The sequence below is a fragment of the Sceloporus occidentalis genome, unplaced genomic scaffold (assembly GCF_023333645.1).
Source record: "Sceloporus occidentalis isolate IW3139 unplaced genomic scaffold, rSceOcc1.0.p SCAF_220, whole genome shotgun sequence".
Taxonomy (NCBI): Eukaryota; Metazoa; Chordata; class Lepidosauria; order Squamata; family Phrynosomatidae; genus Sceloporus; species Sceloporus occidentalis.
The window spans coordinates 349007-376580 of NW_028317200.1; the positions used below are offsets into that span (position 1 = coordinate 349007).

Consider the following 27574-nt stretch of genomic DNA (forward strand, 5'->3'; position numbering starts at 1 on the left):
ATGTACTGTTTGGGGTTGTAGAAATGCTTTAAGGAGGCAGGGTTAGACCACGCCCTCCAGACTCTATGCAAATAAGCCTGTGCATACGCTTTCAAACATGTTCCCAATTGTTCTTTATCATAATACACAAACCAAACAACAAAAAACTGCCCTTAAATGTTTAACATTGAGATCTCTGTTCCTCACATGTGCAGTTGTATTATTCATTTCCTCAAATAGCAACAGTGAAACATCTGGAAAAAGCACTCACCACGTGCTTAAGGGGCCGCTTTTCAGCATGGAAAAGACTAATGCGCCCTTTGTAGGTTCAGTGATCATAGCTTTTTTGCTATTTGTTTAAAAGCTTTCCGACACGAGTCGGGAAGCTCTATGCGTGTGGAAAGATCAGGTTGCAGACTTCGTTTTTGGCAAAATGTCTAGTCTGCTGCGTTTGGGTTGACTTTTGCCGCTCCAATGCCGCGCTGCGCTCCTTCTTTGTGGCGGTGCTGGGGAGTCCGGTCGTCCGTGCGCTGCCGCTAGTGAGCCTTTCGCTCGTTCGTCGCGAGGCATACAGACAGGTGAACTGTCCGAGATTTTGTGCGGTTTTAAAACGGAAACAATTTTGCTAGGTACTTTTTATAATCTTAGGTGCAAAATGTTGGCACTGGCGATGCTGCTTAAGACAAAAAGAAATTGAAGGCAATCAGGCTTTTTTGGTGTTTGGGAAAAGGATGGGCTAAACACGCCACAATGGGGAAGGATTCTAAGCCTTACCTAACCCTAAACTGTCAACCGTAAACCATTAACAGTACTCCGACGCTAACTGTAACTGTGCCTCTTCAAAGCCATGAGCTTAACCCGCCCCTAACCCAAGCTCTATCACCAAACCTTTCCATGCTTAAGCGTTTCTAACCGCTAACTTTGGAAAGGTGGTTTAATTAGAAAGATTTGATTTGTGGAAAAGATATATTTGCTTTCAAAGGAAACAGCATCAGGCAACTTGGTATTTGTGAAGCCGATGGGTTCAGCACGCCACCATTGGGGAAAAAGAGTAGTAATCAGATTCCATCCCGAAGCCTTACCCCTAACCTTGTAACACAGCCCAAAGCATGTGTGCCAGGAACTTCTGGTGGCTGCAGCGGAAGGGGAAGTTGCGGGCCCCCGTAGGCAAAGCGGTGGGGGAGGTACAATCTTCAGCTTTTCTTTTCTTAAAGCAAACAAAATTGTTTCAGAGAAGCAAGCTCGCGCCCCGGTCACTAAGACTGCTGGAAGGTTTGTTTGAGCTGCCGCCTCATTTGAATACCCATGATGCACTGGGAAACGCCCCACCTTATTGTTAGTTTAATAAGACTTTAAAGCAGCCCAATATTAAATAGTTCCAATCCCTTTGCAATCGTGTTTTGCATGTGTTAAAGGTTCCAATGATCAGGCAAGAGCTGGGTGGGATTAATTAAACACACCTTAACCTCGAGGAGCACTGCCTGTGTCCGGGCCGTTGCCCTGCGGCATGTTTGGGTATACTCTGGTTTCTCTTCAGACTGAATAAATCTTTCGCCTTTTACTAAAGATTTCTGTGGGGAGGAATGACCATGAGTCGTAACCAATTTTTTGATGCCTGGCGTTTGCTGGGCTTCTTTGCTGTTGTTAACGATAGATCAAAAAGATTGCTTGCTCTAGTCGCAAGCTTTGCCCTGGCTGAGGACTGTGTCGCACCCAGAAGCGCAAAATATCCTGCCTGTGTCATGCTATGTACTGTTTCGGGTTGTAGAAATGCTTTAAGGAGGCAGGGTTAGACCACGCCCTCCAGATTCTATGCAAATAAGCCTGTGCATACGCTTTCAAACATGTTCCCAATTGTTCTTTATCGTAATACACAAACCAAACAACAAAAAACTGCCCTTAAATGTTTAACATTGAGGTCTCTGTTCCTCACATGTGCAGTTGTATTATTCATTTCCTCAAATAGCAACAGTGAAACATCTGGAAAAAGCACTCACCACGTGCTTAAGGGGCCGCTTTTCAGCATGGAAAAGACTAATGCGCCCTTTGTAGGTTCAGTGATCATAGCTTTTTTGCTATTTGTTTAAAAGCTTTCCGACACGAGTTGGGAAGCTCTATGCGTGTGGAAAGATCAGGTTGCAGACTTCGTTTTTGGCAAAATGTCTAGTCTGCTGCGTTTGGGTTGACTTTTGCCGCTCCAATGCCGCGCTGCGCTACTTCTTTGTGGCGGTGCTGGGGAGTCCGGTCGTCCGTGCGCTGCCGCTAGTGAGCCTTTCGCTCGTTCGTCGCGAGGCATACAGACAGGTGAACTGTCCGAGATTTTGTGCGGTTTTAAAACGGAAACAATTTTGCTAGGTACTTTTTATAATCTTAGGTGCAAAATGTTGGCACTGGCGATGCTGCTTAAGACAAAAAGAAATTGAAGGCAATCAGGCTTTTTTGGTGTTTGGGAAAAGGATGGGCTAAACACGCCACAATGGGGAAGGATTCTAAGCCTTACCTAACCCTAAACTGTCAACCGTAAACCATTAACAGTACTCCGACGCTAACTGTAACTGTGCCTCTTCAAAGCCATGAGCTTAACCCGCCCCTAACCCAAGCTCTATCACCAAACCTTTCCATGCTTAAGCGTTTCTAACCGCTAACTTTGGAAAGGTGGTTTAATTAGAAAGATTTGATTTGTGGAAAAGATATATTTGCTTTCAAAGGAAACAGCATCAGGCAACTTGGTATTTGTGAAGCCGATGGGTTCAGCACGCCACCATTGGGGAAAAAGAGTAGTAATCAGATTCCATCCCGAAGCCTTACCCCTAACCTTGTAACACAGCCCAAAGCATGTGTGCCAGGAACTTCTGGTGGCTGCAGCGGAAGGGGAAGTTGCGGGCCCCCGTAGGCAAAGCGGTGGGGGAGGAACAATCTTCAGCTTTTCTTTTCTTAAAGCAAACAAAATTGTTTCAGAGAAGCAAGCTCGCGCCCCGGTCACTAAGACTGCTGGAAGGTTTGTTTGAGCTGCCGCCTCATTTGAATACCCATGATGCACTGGGAAACGCCCCACCTTATTGTTAGTTTAATAAGACTTTAAAGCAGCCCAATATTAAATGGTTCCAATCCCTTTGCAATCGTGTTTTGCATGTGTTAAAGGTTCCAATGATCAGGCAAGAGCTGGGTGGGATTAATTAAACACACCTTAACATCGAGGAGCACTGCCTGTGTCCGGGCCGTTGCCCTGCGGCATGTTTGGGTATACTCTGGTTTCTCTTCAGACCGAATAAATCTTTCGCCTTTTACTAAAGATTTCCGTGGGGAGGAACGACCATGAGTCGTAACCAATTTTTTGATGCCTGGCGTTTGCTGGGCTTCTTTGCTGTTGTTAACGATAGATCAAAAAGATTGCTTGCTCTAGTCGCAAGCTTTGCCCTGGCTGAGGACTGTGTCGCACTCAGAAGCGCAAAATATCCTGCCTGTGTCATGCTATGTACTGTTTGGGGTTGTAGAAATGCTTTAAGGAGGCAGGGTTAGACCACGCCCTCCAGACTCTATGCAAATAAGCCTGTGCATACGCTTTCAAACATGTTCCCAATTGTTCTTTATCGTAATACACAAACCAAACAACAAAAAACTGCCCTTAAATGTTTAACATTGAGATCTCTGTTCCTCACATGTGCAGTTGTATTATTCATTTCCTCAAATAGCAACAGTGAAACATCTGGAAAAAGCACTCACCACGTGCTTAAGGGGCCGCTTTTCAGCATGGAAAAGACTAATGCGCCCTTTGTAGGTTCAGTGATCATAGCTTTTTTGCTGTTTGTTTCAAAGCTTTCCGACACGAGTTGGGAAGCTCTATGCGTGTGGAAAGATCAGGTTGCAGACTTCGTTTTTGGCAAAATGTCTAGTCTGCTGCGTTTGGGTTGACTTTTGCCGCTCCAATGCCGCGCTGCGCTCCTTCTTTGTGGCGGTGCTGGGGAGTCCAGTCGTCCGTGCGCTGCCGCTAGTGAGCCTTTCGCTCGTTCGTCGCGAGGCATACAGACAGGTGAACTGTCCGAGATTTTGTGCGGTTTTAAAACGGAAACAATTTTGCTAGGTACTTTTTATAATCTTAGGTGCAAAATGTTGGCACTGGCGATGCTGCTTAAGACAAAAAGAAATTGAAGGCAATCAGGCTTTTTTGGTGTTTGGGAAAAGGATGGGCTAAACACGCCACAATGGGGAAGGATTCTAAGCCTTACCTAACCCTAAACTGTCAACCGTAAACCATTAACAGTACTCCGACGCTAACTGTAACTGTGCCTCTTCAAAGCCATGAGCTTAACCCGCCCCTAACCCAAGCTCTATCACCAAACCTTTCCATGCTTAAGCGTTTCTAACCGCTAACTTTGGAAAGGTGGTTTAATTAGAAAGATTTGATTTGTGGAAAAGATATATTTGCTTTCAAAGGAAACAGCATCAGGCAACTTGGTATTTGTGAAGCCGATGGGTTCAGCACGCCACCATTGGGGAAAAAGAGTAGTAATCAGATTCCATCCCGAAGCCTTACCCCTAACCTTGTAACACAGCCCAAAGCATGTGTGCCAGGAACTTCTGGTGGCTGCAGCGGAAGGGGAAGTTGCGGGCCCCCGTAGGCAAAGCGGTGGGGGAGGAACAATCTTCAGCTTTTCTTTTCTTAAAGCAAACAAAATTGTTTCAGAGAAGCAAGCTCGCGCCCCGGTCACTAAGACTGCTGGAAGGTTTGTTTGAGCTGCCGCCTCATTTGAATACCCATGATGCACTGGGAAACGCCCCACCTTATTGTTAGTTTAATAAGACTTTAAAGCAGCCCAATATTAAATGGTTCCAATCCCTTTGCAATCGTGTTTTGCATGTGTTAAAGGTTCCAATGATCAGGCAAGAGCTGGGTGGGATTAATTAAACACACCTTAACATCGAGGAGCACTGCCTGTGTCCGGGCCGTTGCCCTGCGGCATGTTTGGGTATACTCTGGTTTCTCTTCAGACCGAATAAATCTTTCGCCTTTTACTAAAGATTTCCGTGGGGAGGAACGACCATGAGTCGTAACCAATTTTTTGATGCCTGGCGTTCGCTGGGCTTCTTTGCTGTTGTTAACGATAGATCAAAAAGATTGCTTGCTCTAGTCGCAAGCTTTCCCCTGGCTGAGGACTGTGTCGCACCCAGAAGCGCAAAATATCCTGCCTGTGTCATGCTATGTACTGTTTGGGGTTGTAGAAATGCTTTAAGGAGGCAGGGTTAGACCACGCCCTCCAGACTCTATGCAAATAAGCCTGTGCATACGCTTTCAAACATGTTCCCAATTGTTCTTTATCATAATACACAAACCAAACAACAAAAAACTGCCCTTAAATGTTTAACATTGAGATCTCTGTTCCTCACATGTGCAGTTGTATTATTCATTTCCTCAAATAGCAACAGTGAAACATCTGGAAAAAGCACTCACCACGTGCTTAAGGGGCCGCTTTTCAGCATGGAAAAGACTAATGCGCCCTTTGTAGGTTCAGTGATCATAGCTTTTTTGCTATTTGTTTAAAAGCTTTCCGACACGAGTCGGGAAGCTCTATGCGTGTGGAAAGATCAGGTTGCAGACTTCGTTTTTGGCAAAATGTCTAGTCTGCTGCGTTTGGGTTGACTTTTGCCGCTCCAATGCCGCGCTGCGCTCCTTCTTTGTGGCGGTGCTGGGGAGTCCGGTCGTCCGTGCGCTGCCGCTAGTGAGCCTTTCGCACGTTCGTCGCGAGGCATACAGACAGGTGAACTGTCTGAGATTTTGTGCGGTTTTAAAACGGAAACAATTTTGCTAGGTACTTTTTATAATCTTAGGTGCAAAATGTTGGCACTGGCGATGCTGCTTAAGACAAAAAGAAATTGAAGGCAATCAGGCTTTTTTGGTGTTTGGGAAAAGGATGGGCTAAACACGCCACAATGGGGAAGGATTCTAAGCCTTACCTAACCCTAAACTGTCAACCGTAAACCATTAACAGTACTCCGACGCTAACTGTAACTGTGCCTCTTCAAAGCCATGAGCTTAACCCGCCCCTAACCCAAGCTCTATCACCAAACCTTTCCATGCTTAAGCGTTTCTAAGCGCTAACTTTGGAAAGGTGGTTTAATTAGAAAGATTTGATTTGTGGAAAAGATATATTTGCTTTCAAAGGAAACAGCATCAGGCAACTTGGTATTTGTGAAGCCGATGGGTTCAGCACGCCACCATTGGGGAAAAAGAGTAGTAATCAGATTCCATCCCGAAGCCTTACCCCTAACCTTGTAACACAGCCCAAAGCATGTGTGCCAGGAACTTCTGGTGGCTGCAGCGGAAGGGGAAGTTGCGGGCCCCCGTAGGCAAAGCGGTGGGGGAGGAACAATCTTCAGCTTTTCTTTTCTTAAAGCAAACAAAATTGTTTCAGAGAAGCAAGCTCGCGCCCCGGTCACTAAGACTGCTGGAAGGTTTGTTTGAGCTGCCGCCTCATTTGAATACCCATGATGCACTGGGAAACGCCCCACCTTATTGTTAGTTTAATAAGACTTTAAAGCAGCCCAATATTAAATAGTTCCAATCCCTTTGCAATCGTGTTTTGCATGTGTTAAAGGTTCCAATGATCAGGCAAGAGCTGGGTGGGATTAATTAAACACACCTTAACCTCGAGGAGCACTGCCTGTGGCCGGGCCGTTGCCCTGCGGCATGTTTGGGTATACTCTGGTTTCTCATCAGACCGAATAAATCTTTCGCCTTTTACTAAAGATTTCCGTGGGGAGGAACGACCATGAGTCGTAACCAATTTTTTGATGCCTGGCGTTTGCTGGGCTTCTTTGCTGTTGTTAACGATAGATCAAAAAGATTGCTTGCTCTAGTCGCAAGCTTTGCCCTGGCTGAGGACTGTGTCGCACCCAGAAGCGCAAAATATCCTGCCTGTGTCATGCTATGTACTGTTTGGGGTTGTAGAAATGCTTTAAGGAGGCAGGGTTAGACCACGCCCTCCAGACTCTATGCAAATAAGCCTGTGCATACGCTTTCAAACATGTTCCCAATTGTTCTTTATCGTAATACACAAACCAAACAACAAAAAACTGCCCTTAAATGTTTAACATTGAGGTCTCTGTTCCTCACATGTGCAGTTGTATTATTCATTTCCTCAAATAGCAACAGTGAAACATCTGGAAAAAGCACTCACCACGTGCTTAAGGGGCCGCTTTTCAGCATGGAAAAGACTAATGCGCCCTTTGTAGGTTCAGTGATCATAGCTTTTTTGCTATTTGTTTAAAAGCTTTCCGACACGAGTTGGGAAGCTCTATGCGTGTGGGAAGATCAGGTTGCAGACTTCGTTTTTGGCAAAATGTCTAGTCTGCTGCGTTTGGGTTGACTTTTGCCGCTCCAATGCCGCGCTGCGCTCCTTCTTTGTGGCGGTGCTGGGGAGTCCGGTCGTCCGTGCGCTGCCGCTAGTGAGCCTTTCGCTCGTTCGTCGCGAGGCATACAGACAGGTGAACTGTCCGAGATTTTGTGCGGTTTTAAAACGGAAACAATTTTGCTAGGTACTTTTTATAATCTTAGGTGCAAAATGTTGGCACTGGCGATGCTGCTTAAGACAAAAAGAAATTGAAGGCAATCAGGCTTTTTTGGTGTTTGGGAAAAGGATGGGCTAAACACGCCACAATGGGGAAGGATTCTAAGCCTTACCTAACCCTAAACTGTCAACCGTAAACCATTAACAGTACTCCGACGCTAACTGTAACTGTGCCTCTTCAAAGCCATGAGCTTAACCCGCCCCTAACCCAAGCTCTATCACCAAACCTTTCCATGCTTAAGCGTTTCTAACCGCTAACTTTGGAAAGGTGGTTTAATTAGAAAGATTTGATTTGTGGAAAAGATATATTTGCTTTCAAAGGAAACAGCATCAGGCAACTTGGTATTTGTGAAGCCGATGGGTTCAGCACGCCACCATTGGGGAAAAAGAGTAGTAATCAGATTCCATCCCGAAGCCTTACCCCTAACCTTGTAACACAGCCCAAAGCATGTGTGCCAGGAACTTCTGGTGGCTGCAGCGGAAGGGGAAGTTGCGGGCCCCCGTAGGCAAAGCGGTGGGGGAGGAACAATCTTCAGCTTTTCTTTTCTTAAAGCAAACAAAATTGTTTCAGAGAAGCAAGCTCGCGCCCCGGTCACTAAGACTGCTGGAAGGTTTGTTTGAGCTGCCGCCTCATTTGAATACCCATGATGCACTGGGAAACGCCCCACCTTATTGTTAGTTTAATAAGACTTTAAAGCAGCCCAATATTAAATGGTTCCAATCCCTTTGCAATCGTGTTTTGCATGTGTTAAAGGTTCCAATGATCAGGCAAGAGCTGGGTGGGATTAATTAAACACACCTTAACCTCGAGGAGCACTGCCTGTGGCCGGGCCGTTGCCCTGCGGCATGTTTGGGTATACTCTGGTTTCTCTTCAGACCGAATAAATCTTTCGCCTTTTACTAAAGATTTCCGTGGGGAGGAACGACCATGAGTCGTAACCAATTTTTTGATGCCTGGCGTTTGCTGGGCTTCTTTGCTGTTGTTAACGATAGATCAAAAAGATTGCTTGCTCTAGTCGCAAGCTTTGCCCTGGCTGAGGACTGTGTCGCACCCAGAAGCGCAAAATATCCTGCCTGTGTCATGCTATGTACTGTTTGGGGTTGTAGAAATGCTTTAAGGAGGCAGGGTTAGACCACGCCCTCCAGACTCTATGCAAATAAGCCTGTGCATACGCTTTCAAACATGTTCCCAATTGTTCTTTATCATAATACACAAACCAAACAACAAAAAACTGCCCTTAAATGTTTAACATTGAGATCTCTGTTCCTCACATGTGCAGTTGTATTATTCATTTCCTCAAATAGCAACAGTGAAACATCTGGAAAAAGCACTCACCACGTGCTTAAGGGGCCGCTTTTCAGCATGGAAAAGACTAATGCGCCCTTTGTAGGTTCAGTGATCATAGCTTTTTTGCTATTTGTTTAAAAGCTTTCCGACACGAGTCGGGAAGCTCTATGCGTGTGGAAAGATCAGGTTGCAGACTTTGTTTTTGGCAAAATGTCTAGACTGCTGCGTTTGGGTTGACTTTTGCCGCTCCAATGCCGCGCTGCGCTCCTTCTTTGTGGCGGTGCTGGGGAGTCCGGTCGTCCGTGCGCTGCCGCTAGTGAGCCTTTCGCTCGTTCGTCGCGAGGCATACAGACAGGTGAACTGTCCGAGATTTTGTGCGGTTTTAAAACGGAAACAATTTTGCTAGGTACTTTTTATAATCTTAGGTGCAAAATGTTGGCACTGGCGATGCTGCTTAAGACAAAAAGAAATTGAAGGCAATCAGGCTTTTTTGGTGTTTGGGAAAAGGATGGGCTAAACACGCCACAATGGGGAAGGATTCTAAGCCTTACCTAACCCTAAACTGTCAACCGTAAACCATTAACAGTACTCCGACGCTAACTGTAACTGTGCCTCTTCAAAGCCATGAGCTTAACCCGCCCCTAACCCAAGCTCTATCACCAAACCTTTCCATGCTTAAGCGTTTCTAACCGCTAACTTTGGAAAGGTGGTTTAATTAGAAAGATTTGATTTGTGGAAAAGATATATTTGCTTTCAAAGGAAACAGCATCAGGCAACTTGGTATTTGTGAAGCCGATGGGTTCAGCACGCCACCATTGGGGAAAAAGAGTAGTAATCAGATTCCATCCCGAAGCCTTACCCCTAACCTTGTAACACAGCCCAAAGCATGTGTGCCAGGAACTTCTGGTGGCTGCAGCGGAAGGGGAAGTTGCGGGCCCCCGTAGGCAAAGCGGTGGGGGAGGTACAATCTTCAGCTTTTCTTTTCTTAAAGCAAACAAAATTGTTTCAGAGAAGCAAGCTCGCGCCCCGGTCACTAAGACTGCTGGAAGGTTTGTTTGAGCTGCCGCCTCATTTGAATACCCATGATGCACTGGGAAACGCCCCACCTTATTGTTAGTTTAATAAGACTTTAAAGCAGCCCAATATTAAATAGTTCCAATCCCTTTGCAATCGTGTTTTGCATGTGTTAAAGGTTCCAATGATCAGGCAAGAGCTGGGTGGGATTAATTAAACACACCTTAACCTCGAGGAGCACTGCCTGTGGCCGGGCCGTTGCCCTGCGGCATGTTTGGGTATACTCTGGTTTCTCATCAGACCGAATAAATCTTTCGCCTTTTACTAAAGATTTCCGTGGGGAGGAACAACCATGAGTCGTAACCAATTTTTTGATGCCTGGCGTTTGCTGGGCTTCTTTGCTGTTGTTAACGATAGATCAAAAAGATTGCTTGCTCTAGTCGCAAGCTTTGCCCTGGCTGAGGACTGTGTCGCACCCAGAAGCGCAAAATATCCTGCCTGTGTCATGCTATGTACTGTTTGGGGTTGTAGAAATGCTTTAAGGAGGCAGGGTTAGACCACGCCCTCCAGACTCTATGCAAATAAGCCTGTGCATACGCTTTCAAACATGTTCCCAATTGTTCTTTATCATAATACACAAACCAAACAACAAAAAACTGCCCTTAAATGTTTAACATTGAGATCTCTGTTCCTCACATGTGCAGTTGTATTATTCATTTCCTCAAATAGCAACAGTGAAACATCTGGAAAAAGCACTCACCACGTGCTTAAGGGGCCGCTTTTCAGCATGGAAAAGACTAATGCGCCCTTTGTAGGTTCAGTGATCATAGCTTTTTTGCTATTTGTTTAAAAGCTTTCCGACACGAGTCGGGAAGCTCTATGCGTGTGGAAAGATCAGGTTGCAGACTTCGTTTTTGGCAAAATGTCTAGTCTGCTGCGTTTGGGTTGACTTTTGCCGCTCCAATGCCGCGCTGCGCTCCTTCTTTGTGGCGGTGCTGGGGAGTCCGGTCGTCCGTGCGCTGCCGCTAGTGAGCCTTTCGCTCGTTCGTCGCGAGGCATACAGACAGGTGAACTGTCCGAGATTTTGTGCGGTTTTAAAACGGAAACAATTTTGCTAGGTACTTTTTATAATCTTAGGTGCAAAATGTTGGCACTGGCGATGCTGCTTAAGACAAAAAGAAATTGAAGGCAATCAGGCTTTTTTGGTGTTTGGGAAAAGGATGGGCTAAACACGCCACAATGGGGAAGGATTCTAAGCCTTACCTAACCCTAAACTGTCAACCGTAAACCATTAACAGTACTCCGACGCTAACTGTAACTGTGCCTCTTCAAAGCCATGAGCTTAACCCGCCCCTAACCCAAGCTCTATCACCAAACCTTTCCATGCTTAAGCGTTTCTAAGCGCTAACTTTGGAAAGGTGGTTTAATTAGAAAGATTTGATTTGTGGAAAAGATATATTTGCTTTCAAAGGAAACAGCATCAGGCAACTTGGTATTTGTGAAGCCGATGGGTTCAGCACGCCACCATTGGGGAAAAAGAGTAGTAATCAGATTCCATCCCGAAGCCTTACCCCTAACCTTGTAACACAGCCCAAAGCATGTGTGCCAGGAACTTCTGGTGGCTGCAGCGGAAGGGGAAGTTGCGGGCCCCCGCAACGCCCCACCTTATTGTTAGTTTAATAAGACTTTAAAGCAGCCCAATATTAAATAGTTCCAATCCCTTTGCAATCGTGTTTTGCATGTGTTAAAGGTTCCAATGATCAGGCAAGAGCTGGGTGGGATTAATTAAACACACCTTAACCTCGAGGAGCACTGCCTGTGGCCGGGCCGTTGCCCTGCGGCATGTTTGGGTATACTCTGGTTTCTCTTCAGACCGAATAAATCTTTCGCATTTTACTAAAGATTTCCGTGGGGAGGAACGACCATGAGTCGTAACCAATTTTTTGATGCCTGGCGTTTGCTGGGCTTCTTTGCTGTTGTTAACGATAGATCAAAAAGATTGCTTGCTCTAGTCGCAAGCTTTGCCCTGGCTGAGGACTGTGTCGCACCCAGAAGCGCAAAATATCCTGCCTGTGTCATGCTATGTACTGTTTGGGGTTGTAGAAATGCTTTAAGGAGGCAGGGTTAGACCACGCCCTCCAGACTCTATGCAAATAAGCCTGTGCATACGCTTTCAAACATGTTCCCAATTGTTCTTTATCATAATACACAAACCAAACAACAAAAAACTGCCCTTAAATGTTTAACATTGAGATCTCTGTTCCTCACATGTGCAGTTGTATTATTCATTTCCTCAAATAGCAACAGTGAAACATCTGGAAAAAGCACTCACCACGTGCTTAAGGGGCCGCTTTTCAGCATGGAAAAGACTAATGCGCCCTTTGTAGGTTCAGTGATCATAGCTTTTTTGCTATTTGTTTAAAAGCTTTCCGACACGAGTCGGGAAGCTCTATGCGTGTGGAAAGATCAGGTTGCAGACTTTGTTTTTGGCAAAATGTCTAGTCTGCTGCGTTTGGGTTGACTTTTGCCGCTCCAATGCCGCGCTGCGCTCCTTCTTTGTGGCGGTGCTGGGGAGTCCGGTCGTCCGTGCGCTGCCGCTAGTGAGCCTTTCGCTCGTTCGTCGCGAGGCATACAGACAGGTGAACTGTCCGAGATTTTGTGCGGTTTTAAAACGGAAACAATTTTGCTAGGTACTTTTTATAATCTTAGGTGCAAAATGTTGGCACTGGCGATGCTGCTTAAGACAAAAAGAAATTGAAGGCAATCAGGCTTTTTTGGTGTTTGGGAAAAGGATGGGCTAAACACGCCACAATGGGGAAGGATTCTAAGCCTTACCTAACCCTAAACTGTCAACCGTAAACCATTAACAGTACTCCGACGCTAACTGTAACTGTGCCTCTTCAAAGCCATGAGCTTAACCCGCCCCTAACCCAAGCTCTATCACCAAACCTTTCCATGCTTAAGCGTTTCTAACCGCTAACTTTGGAAAGGTGGTTTAATTAGAAAGATTTGATTTGTGGAAAAGATATATTTGCTTTCAAAGGAAACAGCATCAGGCAACTTGGTATTTGTGAAGCCGATGGGTTCAGCACGCCACCATTGGGGAAAAAGAGTAGTAATCAGATTCCATCCCGAAGCCTTACCCCTAACCTTGTAACACAGCCCAAAGCATGTGTGCCAGGAACTTCTGGTGGCTGCAGCGGAAGGGGAAGTTGCGGGCCCCCGTAGGCAAAGCGGTGGGGGAGGTACAATCTTCAGCTTTTCTTTTCTTAAAGCAAACAAAATTGTTTCAGAGAAGCAAGCTCGCGCCCCGGTCACTAAGACTGCTGGAAGGTTTGTTTGAGCTGCCGCCTCATTTGAATACCCATGATGCACTGGGAAACGCCCCACCTTATTGTTAGTTTAATAAGACTTTAAAGCAGCCCAATATTAAATAGTTCCAATCCCTTTGCAATCGTGTTTTGCATGTGTTAAAGGTTCCAATGATCAGGCAAGAGCTGGGTGGGATTAATTAAACACACCTTAACCTCGAGGAGCACTGCCTGTGGCCGGGCCGTTGCCCTGCGGCATGTTTGGGTATACTCTGGTTTCTCATCAGACCGAATAAATCTTTCGCCTTTTACTAAAGATTTCCGTGGGGAGGAACGACCATGAGTCGTAACCAATTTTTTGATGCCTGGCGTTTGCTGGGCTTCTTTGCTGTTGTTAACGATAGATCAAAAAGATTGCTTGCTCTAGTCGCAAGCTTTGCCCTGGCTGAGGACTGTGTCGCACCCAGAAGCGCAAAATATCCTGCCTGTGTCATGCTATGTACTGTTTGGGGTTGTAGAAATGCTTTAAGGAGGCAGGGTTAGACCACGCCCTCCAGACTCTATGCAAATAAGCCTGTGCATACGCTTTCAAACATGTTCCCAATTGTTCTTTATCGTAATACACAAACCAAACAACAAAAAACTGCCCTTAAATGTTTAACATTGAGGTCTCTGTTCCTCACATGTGCAGTTGTATTATTCATTTCCTCAAATAGCAACAGTGAAACATCTGGAAAAAGCACTCACCACGTGCTTAAGGGGCCGCTTTTCAGCATGGAAAAGACTAATGCGCCCTTTGTAGGTTCAGTGATCATAGCTTTTTTGCTATTTGTTTAAAAGCTTTCCGACACGAGTTGGGAAGCTCTATGCGTGTGGGAAGATCAGGTTGCAGACTTCGTTTTTGGCAAAATGTCTAGTCTGCTGCGTTTGGGTTGACTTTTGCCGCTCCAATGCCGCGCTGCGCTCCTTCTTTGTGGCGGTGCTGGGGAGTCCGGTCGTCCGTGCGCTGCCGCTAGTGAGCCTTTCGCTCGTTCGTCGCGAGGCATACAGACAGGTGAACTGTCCGAGATTTTGTGCGGTTTTAAAACGGAAACAATTTTGCTAGGTACTTTTTATAATCTTAGGTGCAAAATGTTGGCACTGGCGATGCTGCTTAAGACAAAAAGAAATTGAAGGCAATCAGGCTTTTTTGGTGTTTGGGAAAAGGATGGGCTAAACACGCCACAATGGGGAAGGATTCTAAGCCTTACCTAACCCTAAACTGTCAACCGTAAACCATTAACAGTACTCCGACGCTAACTGTAACTGTGCCTCTTCAAAGCCATGAGCTTAACCCGCCCCTAACCCAAGCTCTATCACCAAACCTTTCCATGCTTAAGCGTTTCTAACCGCTAACTTTGGAAAGGTGGTTTAATTAGAAAGATTTGATTTGTGGAAAAGATATATTTGCTTTCAAAGGAAACAGCATCAGGCAACTTGGTATTTGTGAAGCCGATGGGTTCAGCACGCCACCATTGGGGAAAAAGAGTAGTAATCAGATTCCATCCCGAAGCCTTACCCCTAACCTTGTAACACAGCCCAAAGCATGTGTGCCAGGAACTTCTGGTGGCTGCAGCGGAAGGGGAAGTTGCGGGCCCCCGTAGGCAAAGCGGTGGGGGAGGAACAATCTTCAGCTTTTCTTTTCTTAAAGCAAACAAAATTGTTTCAGAGAAGCAAGCTCGCGCCCCGGTCACTAAGACTGCTGGAAGGTTTGTTTGAGCTGCCGCCTCATTTGAATACCCATGATGCACTGGGAAACGCCCCACCTTATTGTTAGTTTAATAAGACTTTAAAGCAGCCCAATATTAAATGGTTCCAATCCCTTTGCAATCGTGTTTTGCATGTGTTAAAGGTTCCAATGATCAGGCAAGAGCTGGGTGGGATTAATTAAACACACCTTAACCTCGAGGAGCACTGCCTGTGGCCGGGCCGTTGCCCTGCGGCATGTTTGGGTATACTCTGGTTTCTCTTCAGACCGAATAAATCTTTCGCCTTTTACTAAAGATTTCCGTGGGGAGGAACGACCATGAGTCGTAACCAATTTTTTGATGCCTGGCGTTTGCTGGGCTTCTTTGCTGTTGTTAACGATAGATCAAAAAGATTGCTTGCTCTAGTCGCAAGCTTTGCCCTGGCTGAGGACTGTGTCGCACCCAGAAGCGCAAAATATCCTGCCTGTGTCATGCTATGTACTGTTTGGGGTTGTAGAAATGCTTTAAGGAGGCAGGGTTAGACCACGCCCTCCAGACTCTATGCAAATAAGCCTGTGCATACGCTTTCAAACATGTTCCCAATTGTTCTTTATCATAATACACAAACCAAACAACAAAAAACTGCCCTTAAATGTTTAACATTGAGATCTCTGTTCCTCACATGTGCAGTTGTATTATTCATTTCCTCAAATAGCAACAGTGAAACATCTGGAAAAAGCACTCACCACGTGCTTAAGGGGCCGCTTTTCAGCATGGAAAAGACTAATGCGCCCTTTGTAGGTTCAGTGATCATAGCTTTTTTGCTATTTGTTTAAAAGCTTTCCGACACGAGTCGGGAAGCTCTATGCGTGTGGAAAGATCAGGTTGCAGACTTTGTTTTTGGCAAAATGTCTAGTCTGCTGCGTTTGGGTTGACTTTTGCCGCTCCAATGCCGCGCTGCGCTCCTTCTTTGTGGCGGTGCTGGGGAGTCCGGTCGTCCGTGCGCTGCCGCTAGTGAGCCTTTCGCTCGTTCGTCGCGAGGCATACAGACAGGTGAACTGTCCGAGATTTTGTGCGGTTTTAAAACGGAAACAATTTTGCTAGGTACTTTTTATAATCTTAGGTGCAAAATGTTGGCACTGGCGATGCTGCTTAAGACAAAAAGAAATTGAAGGCAATCAGGCTTTTTTGGTGTTTGGGAAAAGGATTCTAAGCCTTACCTAACCCTAAACTGTCAACCGTAAACCATTAACAGTACTCCGACGCTAACTGTAACTGTGCCTCTTCAAAGCCATGAGCTTAACCCGCCCCTAACCCAAGCTCTATCACCAAACCTTTCCATGCTTAAGCGTTTCTAACCGCTAACTTTGGAAAGGTGGTTTAATTAGAAAGATTTGATTTGTGGAAAAGATATATTTGCTTTCAAAGGAAACAGCATCAGGCAACTTGGTATTTGTGAAGCCGATGGGTTCAGCACGCCACCATTGGGGAAAAAGAGTAGTAATCAGATTCCATCCCGAAGCCTTACCCCTAACCTTGTAACACAGCCCAAAGCATGTGTGCCAGGAACTTCTGGTGGCTGCAGCGGAAGGGGAAGTTGCGGGCCCCCGTAGGCAAAGCGGTGGGGGAGGTACAATCTTCAGCTTTTCTTTTCTTAAAGCAAACAAAATTGTTTCAGAGAAGCAAGCTCGCGCCCCGGTCACTAAGACTGCTGGAAGGTTTGTTTGAGCTGCCGCCTCATTTGAATACCCATGATGCACTGGGAAACGCCCCACCTTATTGTTAGTTTAATAAGACTTTAAAGCAGCCCAATATTAAATAGTTCCAATCCCTTTGCAATCGTGTTTTGCATGTGTTAAAGGTTCCAATGATCAGGCAAGAGCTGGGTGGGATTAATTAAACACACCTTAACCTCGAGGAGCACTGCCTGTGGCCGGGCCGTTGCCCTGCGGCATGTTTGGGTATACTCTGGTTTATCATCAGACCGAATAAATCTTTCGCCTTTTACTAAAGATTTCCGTGGGGAGGAACGACCATGAGTCGTAACCAATTTTTTGATGCCTGGCGTTTGCTGGGCTTCTTTGCTGTTGTTAACGATAGATCAAAAAGATTGCTTGCTCTAGTCGCAAGCTTTGCCCTGGCTGAGGACTGTGTCGCACCCAGAAGCGCAAAATATCCTGCCTGTGTCATGCTATGTACTGTTTGGGGTTGTAGAAATGCTTTAAGGAGGCAGGGTTAGACCACGCCCTCCAGACTCTATGCAAATAAGCCTGTGCATACGCTTTCAAACATGTTCCCAATTGTTCTTTATCATAATACACAAACCAAACAACAAAAAACTGCCCTTAAATGTTTAACATTGAGATCTCTGTTCCTCACATGTGCAGTTGTATTATTCATTTCCTCAAATAGCAACAGTGAAACATCTGGAAAAAGCACTCACCACGTGCTTAAGGGGCCGCTTTTCAGCATGGAAAAGACTAATGCGCCCTTTGTAGGTTCAGTGATCATAGCTTTTTTGCTATTTGTTTAAAAGCTTTCCGACACGAGTCGGGAAGCTCTATGCGTGTGGAAAGATCAGGTTGCAGACTTCGTTTTTGGCAAAATGTCTAGTCTGCTGCGTTTGGGTTGACTTTTGCCGCTCCAATGCCGCGCTGCGCTCCTTCTTTGTGGTGGTGCTGGGGAGTCCGGTCGTCCGTGCGCTGCCGCTAGTGAGCCTTTCGCTCGTTCGTCGCGAGGCATACAGACAGGTGAACTGTCCGAGATTTTGTGCGGTTTTAAAACGGAAACAATTTTGCTAGGTACTTTTTATAATCTTAGGTGCAAAATGTTGGCACTGGCGATGCTGCTTAAGACAAAAAGAAATTGAAGGCAATCAGGCTTTTTTGGTGTTTGGGAAAAGGATGGGCTAAACACGCCACAATGGGGAAGGATTCTAAGCCTTACCTAACCCTAAACTGTCAACCGTAAACCATTAACAGTACTCCGACGCTAACTGTAACTGTGCCTCTTCAAAGCCATGAGCTTAACCCGCCCCTAACCCAAGCTCTATCACCAAACCTTTCCATGCTTAAGCGTTTCTAACCGCTAACTTTGGAAAGGTGGTTTAATTAGAAAGATTTGATTTGTGGAAAAGATATATTTGCTTTCAAAGGAAACAGCATCAGGCAACTTGGTATTTGTGAAGCCGATGGGTTCAGCACGCCACCATTGGGGAAAAAGAGTAGTAATCAGATTCCATCCCGAAGCCTTACCCCTAACCTTGTAACACAGCCCAAAGCATGTGTGCCAGGAACTTCTGGTGGCTGCAGCGGAAGGGGAAGTTGCGGGCCCCCGTAGGCAAAGCGGTGGGGGAGGTACAATCTTCAGCTTTTCTTTTCTTAAAGCAAACAAAATTGTTTCAGAGAAGCAAGCTCGCGCCCCGGTCACTAAGACTGCTGGAAGGTTTGTTTGAGCTGCCGCCTCATTTGAATACCCATGATGCACTGGGAAACGCCCCACCTTATTGTTAGTTTAATAAGACTTTAAAGCAGCCCAATATTAAATAGTTCCAATCCCTTTGCAATCGTGTTTTGCATGTGTTAAAGGTTCCAATGATCAGGCAAGAGCTGGGTGGGATTAATTAAACACACCTTAACCTCGAGGAGCACTGCCTGTGGCCGGGCCGTTGCCCTGCGGCATGTTTGGGTATACTCTGGTTTCTCATCAGACCGAATAAATCTTTCGCCTTTTACTAAAGATTTCCGTGGGGAGGAACGACCATGAGTCGTAACCAATTTTTTGATGCCTGGCGTTTGCTGGGCTTCTTTGCTGTTGTTAACGATAGATCAAAAAGATTGCTTGCTCTAGTCGCAAGCTTTGCCCTGGCTGAGGACTGTGTCGCACCCAGAAGCGCAAAATATCCTGCCTGTGTCATGCTATGTACTGTTTGGGGTTGTAGAAATGCTTTAAGGAGGCAGGGTTAGACCACGCCCTCCAGACTCTATGCAAATAAGCCTGTGCATACGCTTTCAAACATGTTCCCAATTGTTCTTTATCGTAATACACAAACCAAACAACAAAAAACTGCCCTTAAATGTTTAACATTGAGGTCTCTGTTCCTCACATGTGCAGTTGTATTATTCATTTCCTCAAATAGCAACAGTGAAACATCTGGAAAAAGCACTCACCACGTGCTTAAGGGGCCGCTTTTCAGCATGGAAAAGACTAATGCGCCCTTTGTAGGTTCAGTGATCATAGCTTTTTTGCTATTTGTTTAAAAGCTTTCCGACACGAGTCGGGAAGCTCTATGCGTGTGGAAAGATCAGGTTGCAGACTTCGTTTTTGGCAAAATGTCTAGTCTGCTGCGTTTGGGTTGACTTTTGCCGCTCCAATGCCGCGCTGCGCTCCTTCTTTGTGGCGGTGCTGGGGAGTCCGGTCGTCCGTGCGCTGCCGCTAGTGAGCCTTTCGCTCGTTCGTCGCGAGGCATACAGACAGGTGAACTGTCCGAGATTTTGTGCGGTTTTAAAACGGAAACAATTTTGCTAGGTACTTTTTATAATCTTAGGTGCAAAATGTTGGCACTGGCGATGCTGCTTAAGACAAAAAGAAATTGAAGGCAATCAGGCTTTTTTGGTGTTTGGGAAAAGGATGGGCTAAACACGCCACAATGGGGAAGGATTCTAAGCCTTACCTAACCCTAAACTGTCAACCGTAAACCATTAACAGTACTCCGACGCTAACTGTAACTGTGCCTCTTCAAAGCCATGAGCTTAACCCGCCCCTAACCCAAGCTCTATCACCAAACCTTTCCATGCTTAAGCGTTTCTAACCGCTAACTTTGGAAAGGTGGTTTAATTAGAAAGATTTGATTTGTGGAAAAGATATATTTGCTTTCAAAGGAAACAGCATCAGGCAACTTGGTATTTGTGAAGCCGATGGGTTCAGCACGCCACCATTGGGGAAAAAGAGTAGTAATCAGATTCCATCCCGAAGCCTTACCCCTAACCTTGTAACACAGCCCAAAGCATGTGTGCCAGGAACTTCTGGTGGCTGCAGCGGAAGGGGAAGTTGCGGGCCCCCGTAGGCAAAGCGGTGGGGGAGGAACAATCTTCAGCTTTTCTTTTCTTAAAGCAAACAAAATTGTTTCAGAGAAGCAAGCTCGCGCCCCGGTCATTAAGACTGCTGGAAGGTTTGTTTGAGCTGCCGCCTCATTTGAATACCCATGATGCACTGGGAAACGCCCCACCTTATTGTTAGTTTAATAAGACTTTAAAGCAGCCCAATATTAAATGGTTCCAATCCCTTTGCAATCGTGTTTTGCATGTGTTAAAGGTTCCAATGATCAGGCAAGAGCTGGGTGGGATTAATTAAACACACCTTAACATCGAGGAGCACTGCCTGTGTCCGGGCCGTTGCCCTGCGGCATGTTTGGGTATACTCTGGTTTCTCTTCAGACCGAATAAATCTTTCGCCTTTTACTAAAGATTTCCGTGGGGAGGAACGACCATGAGTCGTAACCAATTTCTTGATGCCTGGCGTTTGCTGGGCTTCTTTGCTGTTGTTAACGATAGATCAAAAAGATTGCTTGCTCTAGTCGCAAGCTTTGCCCTGGCTGAGGACTGTGTCGCACCCAGAAGCGCAAAATATCCTGCCTGTGTCATGCTATGTACTGTTTGGGGTTGTAGAAATGCTTTAAGGAGGCAGGGTTAGACCACGCCCTCCAGACTCTATGCAAATAAGCCTGTGCATACGCTTTCAAACATGTTCCCAATTGTTCTTTATCATAATACACAAACCAAACAACAAAAAACTGCCCTTAAATGTTTAACATTGAGGTCTCTGTTCCTCACATGTGCAGTTGTATTATTCATTTCCTCAAATAGCAACAGTGAAACATCTGGAAAAAGCACTCACCACGTGCTTAAGGGGCCGCTTTTCAGCATGGAAAAGACTAATGCGCCCTTTGTAGGTTCAGTGATCATAGCTTTTTTGCTATTTGTTTAAAAGCTTTCCGACACGAGTTGGGAAGCTCTATGCGTGTGGGAAGATCAGGTTGCAGACTTCGTTTTTGGCAAAATGTCTAGTCTGCTGCGTTTGGGTTGACTTTTGCCGCTCCAATGCCGCGCTGCGCTCCTTCTTTGTGGCGGTGCTGGGGAGTCCGGTCGTCCGTGCGCTGCCGCTAGTGAGCCTTTCGCTCGTTCGTCGCGAGGCATACAGACAGGTGAACTGTCCGAGATTTTGTGCGGTTTTAAAACGGAAACAATTTTGCTAGGTACTTTTTATAATCTTAGGTGCAAAATGTTGGCACTGGCGATGCTGCTTAAGACAAAAAGAAATTGAAGGCAATCAGGCTTTTTTGGTGTTTGGGAAAAGGATGGGCTAAACACGCCACAATGGGGAAGGATTCTAAGCCTTACCTAACCCTAAACTGTCAACCGTAAACCATTAACAGTACTCCGACGCTAACTGTAACTGTGCCTCTTCAAAGCCATGAGCTTAACCCGCCCCTAACCCAAGCTCTATCACCAAACCTTTCCATGCTTAAGCGTTTCTAAGCGCTAACTTTGGAAAGGTGGTTTAATTAGAAAGATTTGATTTGTGGAAAAGATATATTTGCTTTCAAAGGAAACAGCATCAGGCAACTTGGTATTTGTGAAGCCGATGGGTTCAGCACGCCACCATTGGGGAAAAAGAGTAGTAATCAGATTCCATCCCGAAGCCTTACCCCTAACCTTGTAACACAGCCCAAAGCATGTGTGCCAGGAACTTCTGGTGGCTGCAGCGGAAGGGGAAGTTGCGGGCCCCCGTAGGCAAAGCGGTGGGGGAGGAACAATCTTCAGCTTTTCTTTTCTTAAAGCAAACAAAATTGTTTCAGAGAAGCAAGCTCGCGCCCCGGTCACTAAGACTGCTGGAAGGTTTGTTTGAGCTGCCGCCTCATTTGAATACCCATGATGCACTGGGAAACGCCCCACCTTATTGTTAGTTTAATAAGACTTTAAAGCAGCCCAATATTAAATGGTTCCAATCCCTTTGCAATCGTGTTTTGCATGTGTTAAAGGTTCCAATGATCAGGCAAGAGCTGGGTGGGATTAATTAAACACACCTTAACCTCGAGGAGCACTGCCTGTGGCCGGGCCGTTGCCCTGCGGCATGTTTGGGTATACTCTGGTTTCTCTTCAGACCGAATAAATCTTTCGCCTTTTACTAAAGATTTCCGTGGGGAGGAACGACCATGAGTCGTAACCAATTTTTTGATGCCTGGCGTTTGCTGGGCTTCTTTGCTGTTGTTAACAATAGATCAAAAAGATTGCTTGCTCTAGTCGCAAGCTTTGCCCTGGCTGAGGACTGTGTCGCACCCAGAAGCGCAAAATATCCTGCCTGTGTCATGCTATGTACTGTTTGGGGTTGTAGAAATGCTTTAAGGAGGCAGGGTTAGACCACGCCCTCCAGACTCTATGCAAATAAGCCTGTGCATACGCTTTCAAACATGTTCCCAATTGTTCTTTATCGTAATACACAAACCAAACAACAAAAAACTGCCCTTAAATGTTTAACATTGAGATCTCTGTTCCTCACATGTGCAGTTGTATTATTCATTTCCTCAAATAGCAACAGTGAAACATCTGGAAAAAGCACTCACCACGTGCTTAAGGGGCCGCTTTTCAGCATGGAAAAGACTAATGCGCCCTTTGTAGGTTCAGTGATCATAGCTTTTTTGCTGTTTGTTTCAAAGCTTTCCGACATGAGTTGGGAAGCTCTATGCGTGTGGAAAGATCAGGTTGCAGACTTCGTTTTTGGCAAAATGTCTAGTCTGCTGCGTTTGGGTTGACTTTTGCCGCTCCAATGCCGCGCTGCGCTCCTTCTTTGTGGCGGTGCTGGGGAGTCCGGTCGTCCGTGCGCTGCCGCTAGTGAGCCTTTCGCTCGTTCGTCGCGAGGCATACAGACAGGTGAACTGTCCGAGATTTTGTGCGGTTTTAAAACGGAAACAATTTTGCTAGGTACTTTTTATAATCTTAGGTGCAAAATGTTGGCACTGGCGATGCTGCTTAAGACAAAAAGAAATTGAAGGCAATCAGGCTTTTTTGGTGTTTGGGAAAAGGATGGGCTAAACACGCCACAATGGGGAAGGATTCTAAGCCTTACCTAACCCTAAACTGTCAACCGTAAACCATTAACAGTACTCCGACGCTAACTGTAACTGTGCCTCTTCAAAGCCATGAGCTTAACCCGCCCCTAACCCAAGCTCTATCACCAAACCTTTCCATGCTTAAGCGTTTCTAACCGCTAACTTTGGAAAGGTGGTTTAATTAGAAAGATTTGATTTGTGGAAAAGATATATTTGCTTTCAAAGGAAACAGCATCAGGCAACTTGGTATTTGTGAAGCCGATGGGTTCAGCACGCCACCATTGGGGAAAAAGAGTAGTAATCAGATTCCATCCCGAAGCCTTACCCCTAACCTTGTAACACAGCCCAAAGCATGTGTGCCAGGAACTTCTGGTGGCTGCAGCGGAAGGGGAAGTTGCGGGCCCCCGTAGGCAAAGCGGTGGGGGAGGAACAATCTTCAGCTTTTCTTTTCTTAAAGCAAACAAAATTGTTTCAGAGAAGCAAGCTCGCGCCCCGGTCACTAAGACTGCTGGAAGGTTTGTTTGAGCTGCCGCCTCATTTGAATACCCATGATGCACTGGGAAACGCCCCACCTTATTGTTAGTTTAATAAGACTTTAAAGCAGCCCAATATTAAATGGTTCCAATCCCTTTGCAATCGTGTTTTGCATGTGTTAAAGGTTCCAATGATCAGGCAAGAGCTGGGTGGGATTAATTAAACACACCTTAACCTCGAGGAGCACTGCCTGTGGCCGGGCCGTTGCCCTGCGGCATGTTTGGGTATACTCTGGTTTCTCTTCAGACCGAATAAATCTTTCGCCTTTTACTAAAGATTTCCGTGGGGAGGAACGACCATGAGTCGTAACCAATTTTTTGATGCCTGGCGTTTGCTGGGCTTCTTTGCTGTTGTTAACGATAGATCAAAAAGATTGCTTGCTCTAGTCGCAAGCTTTGCCCTGGCTGAGGACTGTGTCGCACCCAGAAGCGCAAAATATCCTGCCTGTGTCATGCTATGTACTGTTTGGGGTTGTAGAAATGCTTTAAGGAGGCAGGGTTAGACCACGCCCTCCAGACTCTATGCAAATAAGCCTGTGCATACGCTTTCAAACATGTTCCCAATTGTTCTTTATCATAATACACAAACCAAACAACAAAAAACTGCCCTTAAATGTTTAACATTGAGATCTCTGTTCCTCACATGTGCAGTTGTATTATTCATTTCCTCAAATAGCAACAGTGAAACATCTGGAAAAAGCACTCACCACGTGCTTAAGGGGCCGCTTTTCAGCATGGAAAAGACTAATGCGCCCTTTGTAGGTTCAGTGATCATAGCTTTTTTGCTATTTGTTTAAAAGCTTTCCGACACGAGTCGGGAAGCTCTATGCGTGTGGAAAGATCAGGTTGCAGACTTTGTTTTTGGCAAAATGTCTAGTCTGCTGCGTTTGGGTTGACTTTTGCCGCTCCAATGCCGCGCTGCGCTCCTTCTTTGTGGCGGTGCTGGGGAGTCCGGTCGTCCGTGCGCTGCCGCTAGTGAGCCTTTCGCTCGTTCGTCGCGAGGCATACAGACAGGTGAACTGTCCGAGATTTTGTGCGGTTTTAAAACGGAAACAATTTTGCTAGGTACTTTTTATAATCTTAGGTGCAAAATGTTGGCACTGGCGATGCTGCTTAAGACAAAAAGAAATTGAAGGCAATCAGGCTTTTTTGGTGTTTGGGAAAAGGATTCTAAGCCTTACCTAACCCTAAACTGTCAACCGTAAACCATTAACAGTACTCCGACGCTAACTGTAACTGTGCCTCTTCAAAGCCATGAGCTTAACCCGCCCCTAACCCAAGCTCTATCACCAAACCTTTCCATGCTTAAGCGTTTCTAACCGCTAACTTTGGAAAGGTGGTTTAATTAGAAAGATTTGATTTGTGGAAAAGATATATTTGCTTTCAAAGGAAACAGCATCAGGCAACTTGGTATTTGTGAAGCCGATGGGTTCAGCACGCCACCATTGGGGAAAAAGAGTAGTAATCAGATTCCATCCCGAAGCCTTACCCCTAACCTTGTAACACAGCCCAAAGCATGTGTGCCAGGAACTTCTGGTGGCTGCAGCGGAAGGGGAAGTTGCGGGCCCCCGTAGGCAAAGCGGTGGGGGAGGTACAATCTTCAGCTTTTCTTTTCTTAAAGCAAACAAAATTGTTTCAGAGAAGCAAGCTCGCGCCCCGGTCACTAAGACTGCTGGAAGGTTTGTTTGAGCTGCCGCCTCATTTGAATACCCATGATGCACTGGGAAACGCCCCACCTTATTGTTAGTTTAATAAGACTTTAAAGCAGCCCAATATTAAATAGTTCCAATCCCTTTGCAATCGTGTTTTGCATGTGTTAAAGGTTCCAATGATCAGGCAAGAGCTGGGTGGGATTAATTAAACACACCTTAACCTCGAGGAGCACTGCCTGTGGCCGGGCCGTTGCCCTGCGGCATGTTTGGGTATACTCTGGTTTCTCATCAGACCGAATAAATCTTTCGCCTTTTACTAAAGATTTCCGTGGGGAGGAACGACCATGAGTCGTAACCAATTTTTTGATGCCTGGCGTTTGCTGGGCTTCTTTGCTGTTGTTAACGATAGATCAAAAAGATTGCTTGCTCTAGTCGCAAGCTTTGCCCTGGCTGAGGACTGTGTCGCACCCAGAAGCGCAAAATATCCTGCCTGTGTCATGCTATGTACTGTTTGGGGTTGTAGAAATGCTTTAAGGAGGCAGGGTTAGACCACGCCCTCCAGACTCTATGCAAATAAGCCTGTGCATACGCTTTCAAACATGTTCCCAATTGTTCTTTATCATAATACACAAACCAAACAACAAAAAACTGCCCTTAAATGTTTAACATTGAGATCTCTGTTCCTCACATGTGCAGTTGTATTATTCATTTCCTCAAATAGCAACAGTGAAACATCTGGAAAAAGCACTCACCACGTGCTTAAGGGGCCGCTTTTCAGCATGGAAAAGACTAATGCGCCCTTTGTAGGTTCAGTGATCATAGCTTTTTTGCTATTTGTTTAAAAGCTTTCCGACACGAGTCGGGAAGCTCTATGCGTGTGGAAAGATCAGGTTGCAGACTTCGTTTTTGGCAAAATGTCTAGTCTGCTGCGTTTGGGTTGACTTTTGCCGCTCCAATGCCGCGCTGCGCTCCTTCTTTGTGGTGGTGCTGGGGAGTCCGGTCGTCCGTGCGCTGCCGCTAGTGAGCCTTTCGCTCGTTCGTCGCGAGGCATACAGACAGGTGAACTGTCCGAGATTTTGTGCGGTTTTAAAACGGAAACAATTTTGCTAGGTACTTTTTATAATCTTAGGTGCAAAATGTTGGCACTGGCGATGCTGCTTAAGACAAAAAGAAATTGAAGGCAATCAGGCTTTTTTGGTGTTTGGGAAAAGGATGGGCTAAACACGCCACAATGGGGAAGGATTCTAAGCCTTACCTAACCCTAAACTGTCAACCGTAAACCATTAACAGTACTCCGACGCTAACTGTAACTGTGCCTCTTCAAAGCCATGAGCTTAACCCGCCCCTAACCCAAGCTCTATCACCAAACCTTTCCATGCTTAAGCGTTTCTAACCGCTAACTTTGGAAAGGTGGTTTAATTAGAAAGATTTGATTTGTGGAAAAGATATATTTGCTTTCAAAGGAAACAGCATCAGGCAACTTGGTATTTGTGAAGCCGATGGGTTCAGCACGCCACCATTGGGGAAAAAGAGTAGTAATCAGATTCCATCCCGAAGCCTTACCCCTAACCTTGTAACACAGCCCAAAGCATGTGTGCCAGGAACTTCTGGTGGCTGCAGCGGAAGGGGAAGTTGCGGGCCCCCGTAGGCAAAGCGGTGGGGGAGGTACAATCTTCAGCTTTTCTTTTCTTAAAGCAAACAAAATTGTTTCAGAGAAGCAAGCTCGCGCCCCGGTCACTAAGACTGCTGGAAGGTTTGTTTGAGCTGCCGCCTCATTTGAATACCCATGATGCACTGGGAAACGCCCCACCTTATTGTTAGTTTAATAAGACTTTAAAGCAGCCCAATATTAAATAGTTCCAATCCCTTTGCAATCGTGTTTTGCATGTGTTAAAGGTTCCAATGATCAGGCAAGAGCTGGGTGGGATTAATTAAACACACCTTAACCTCGAGGAGCACTGCCTGTGGCCGGGCCGTTGCCCTGCGGCATGTTTGGGTATACTCTGGTTTCTCATCAGACTGAATAAATCTTTCGCCTTTTACTAAAGATTTCCGTGGGGAGGAACGACCATGAGTCGTAACCAATTTTTTGATGCCTGGCGTTTGCTGGGCTTCTTTGCTGTTGTTAACGATAGATCAAAAAGATTGCTTGCTCTAGTCGCAAGCTTTGCCCTGGCTGAGGACTGTGTCGCACCCAGAAGCGCAAAATATCCTGCCTGTGTCATGCTATGTACTGTTTGGGGTTGTAGAAATGCTTTAAGGAGGCAGGGTTAGACCACGCCCTCCAGACTCTATGCAAATAAGCCTGTGCATACGCTTTCAAACATGTTCCCAATTGTTCTTTATCGTAATACACAAACCAAACAACAAAAAACTGCCCTTAAATGTTTAACATTGA

The 27574-nt window shown here is 45.9% G+C and overlaps 16 non-coding genes across 16 annotated transcripts; all 16 read left to right on the top strand.

The window, feature by feature from the left end:
• Nucleotides 1-1496: 1496 nt before the first annotated feature.
• LOC149277064 (U5 spliceosomal RNA) lies at nucleotides 1497-1611 on the top strand. Its single transcript, XR_016279279.1, has one exon. It is a non-coding gene; the product is annotated as a U5 spliceosomal RNA (small nuclear RNA).
• Nucleotides 1612-3222: 1611 nt separating this feature from the next.
• On the top strand, nucleotides 3223-3337 carry LOC149277065 (U5 spliceosomal RNA). The gene has a single exon (XR_016279292.1). It is a non-coding gene; the product is annotated as a U5 spliceosomal RNA (small nuclear RNA).
• Nucleotides 3338-4948: 1611 nt separating this feature from the next.
• Nucleotides 4949-5063, top strand: LOC149277066 (U5 spliceosomal RNA). Its single transcript, XR_016279154.1, has one exon. It is a non-coding gene; the product is annotated as a U5 spliceosomal RNA (small nuclear RNA).
• Nucleotides 5064-6674: 1611 nt separating this feature from the next.
• Nucleotides 6675-6789, top strand: LOC149277067 (U5 spliceosomal RNA). Its single transcript, XR_016279158.1, has one exon. It is a non-coding gene; the product is annotated as a U5 spliceosomal RNA (small nuclear RNA).
• Nucleotides 6790-8400: 1611 nt separating this feature from the next.
• On the top strand, nucleotides 8401-8515 carry LOC149277068 (U5 spliceosomal RNA). The gene has a single exon (XR_016279293.1). It is a non-coding gene; the product is annotated as a U5 spliceosomal RNA (small nuclear RNA).
• Nucleotides 8516-10126: 1611 nt separating this feature from the next.
• On the top strand, nucleotides 10127-10241 carry LOC149277069 (U5 spliceosomal RNA). Its single transcript, XR_016279197.1, has one exon. It is a non-coding gene; the product is annotated as a U5 spliceosomal RNA (small nuclear RNA).
• Nucleotides 10242-11698: 1457 nt separating this feature from the next.
• On the top strand, nucleotides 11699-11813 carry LOC149277070 (U5 spliceosomal RNA). Its single transcript, XR_016279259.1, has one exon. It is a non-coding gene; the product is annotated as a U5 spliceosomal RNA (small nuclear RNA).
• Nucleotides 11814-13424: 1611 nt separating this feature from the next.
• Nucleotides 13425-13539, top strand: LOC149277071 (U5 spliceosomal RNA). The gene has a single exon (XR_016279159.1). It is a non-coding gene; the product is annotated as a U5 spliceosomal RNA (small nuclear RNA).
• A 1611-nt stretch (nucleotides 13540-15150) lies between these two features.
• Nucleotides 15151-15265, top strand: LOC149277072 (U5 spliceosomal RNA). Its single transcript, XR_016279294.1, has one exon. It is a non-coding gene; the product is annotated as a U5 spliceosomal RNA (small nuclear RNA).
• A 1582-nt stretch (nucleotides 15266-16847) lies between these two features.
• LOC149277073 (U5 spliceosomal RNA) lies at nucleotides 16848-16962 on the top strand. Its single transcript, XR_016279278.1, has one exon. It is a non-coding gene; the product is annotated as a U5 spliceosomal RNA (small nuclear RNA).
• A 1611-nt stretch (nucleotides 16963-18573) lies between these two features.
• On the top strand, nucleotides 18574-18688 carry LOC149277074 (U5 spliceosomal RNA). Its single transcript, XR_016279160.1, has one exon. It is a non-coding gene; the product is annotated as a U5 spliceosomal RNA (small nuclear RNA).
• A 1611-nt stretch (nucleotides 18689-20299) lies between these two features.
• Nucleotides 20300-20414, top strand: LOC149277075 (U5 spliceosomal RNA). Its single transcript, XR_016279202.1, has one exon. It is a non-coding gene; the product is annotated as a U5 spliceosomal RNA (small nuclear RNA).
• A 1611-nt stretch (nucleotides 20415-22025) lies between these two features.
• LOC149277076 (U5 spliceosomal RNA) lies at nucleotides 22026-22140 on the top strand. Its single transcript, XR_016279295.1, has one exon. It is a non-coding gene; the product is annotated as a U5 spliceosomal RNA (small nuclear RNA).
• A 1611-nt stretch (nucleotides 22141-23751) lies between these two features.
• On the top strand, nucleotides 23752-23866 carry LOC149277077 (U5 spliceosomal RNA). The gene has a single exon (XR_016279296.1). It is a non-coding gene; the product is annotated as a U5 spliceosomal RNA (small nuclear RNA).
• A 1582-nt stretch (nucleotides 23867-25448) lies between these two features.
• Nucleotides 25449-25563, top strand: LOC149277078 (U5 spliceosomal RNA). Its single transcript, XR_016279161.1, has one exon. It is a non-coding gene; the product is annotated as a U5 spliceosomal RNA (small nuclear RNA).
• A 1611-nt stretch (nucleotides 25564-27174) lies between these two features.
• On the top strand, nucleotides 27175-27289 carry LOC149277079 (U5 spliceosomal RNA). The gene has a single exon (XR_016279237.1). It is a non-coding gene; the product is annotated as a U5 spliceosomal RNA (small nuclear RNA).
• The last annotated feature ends 285 nt before the right edge of the window (nucleotides 27290-27574 follow it).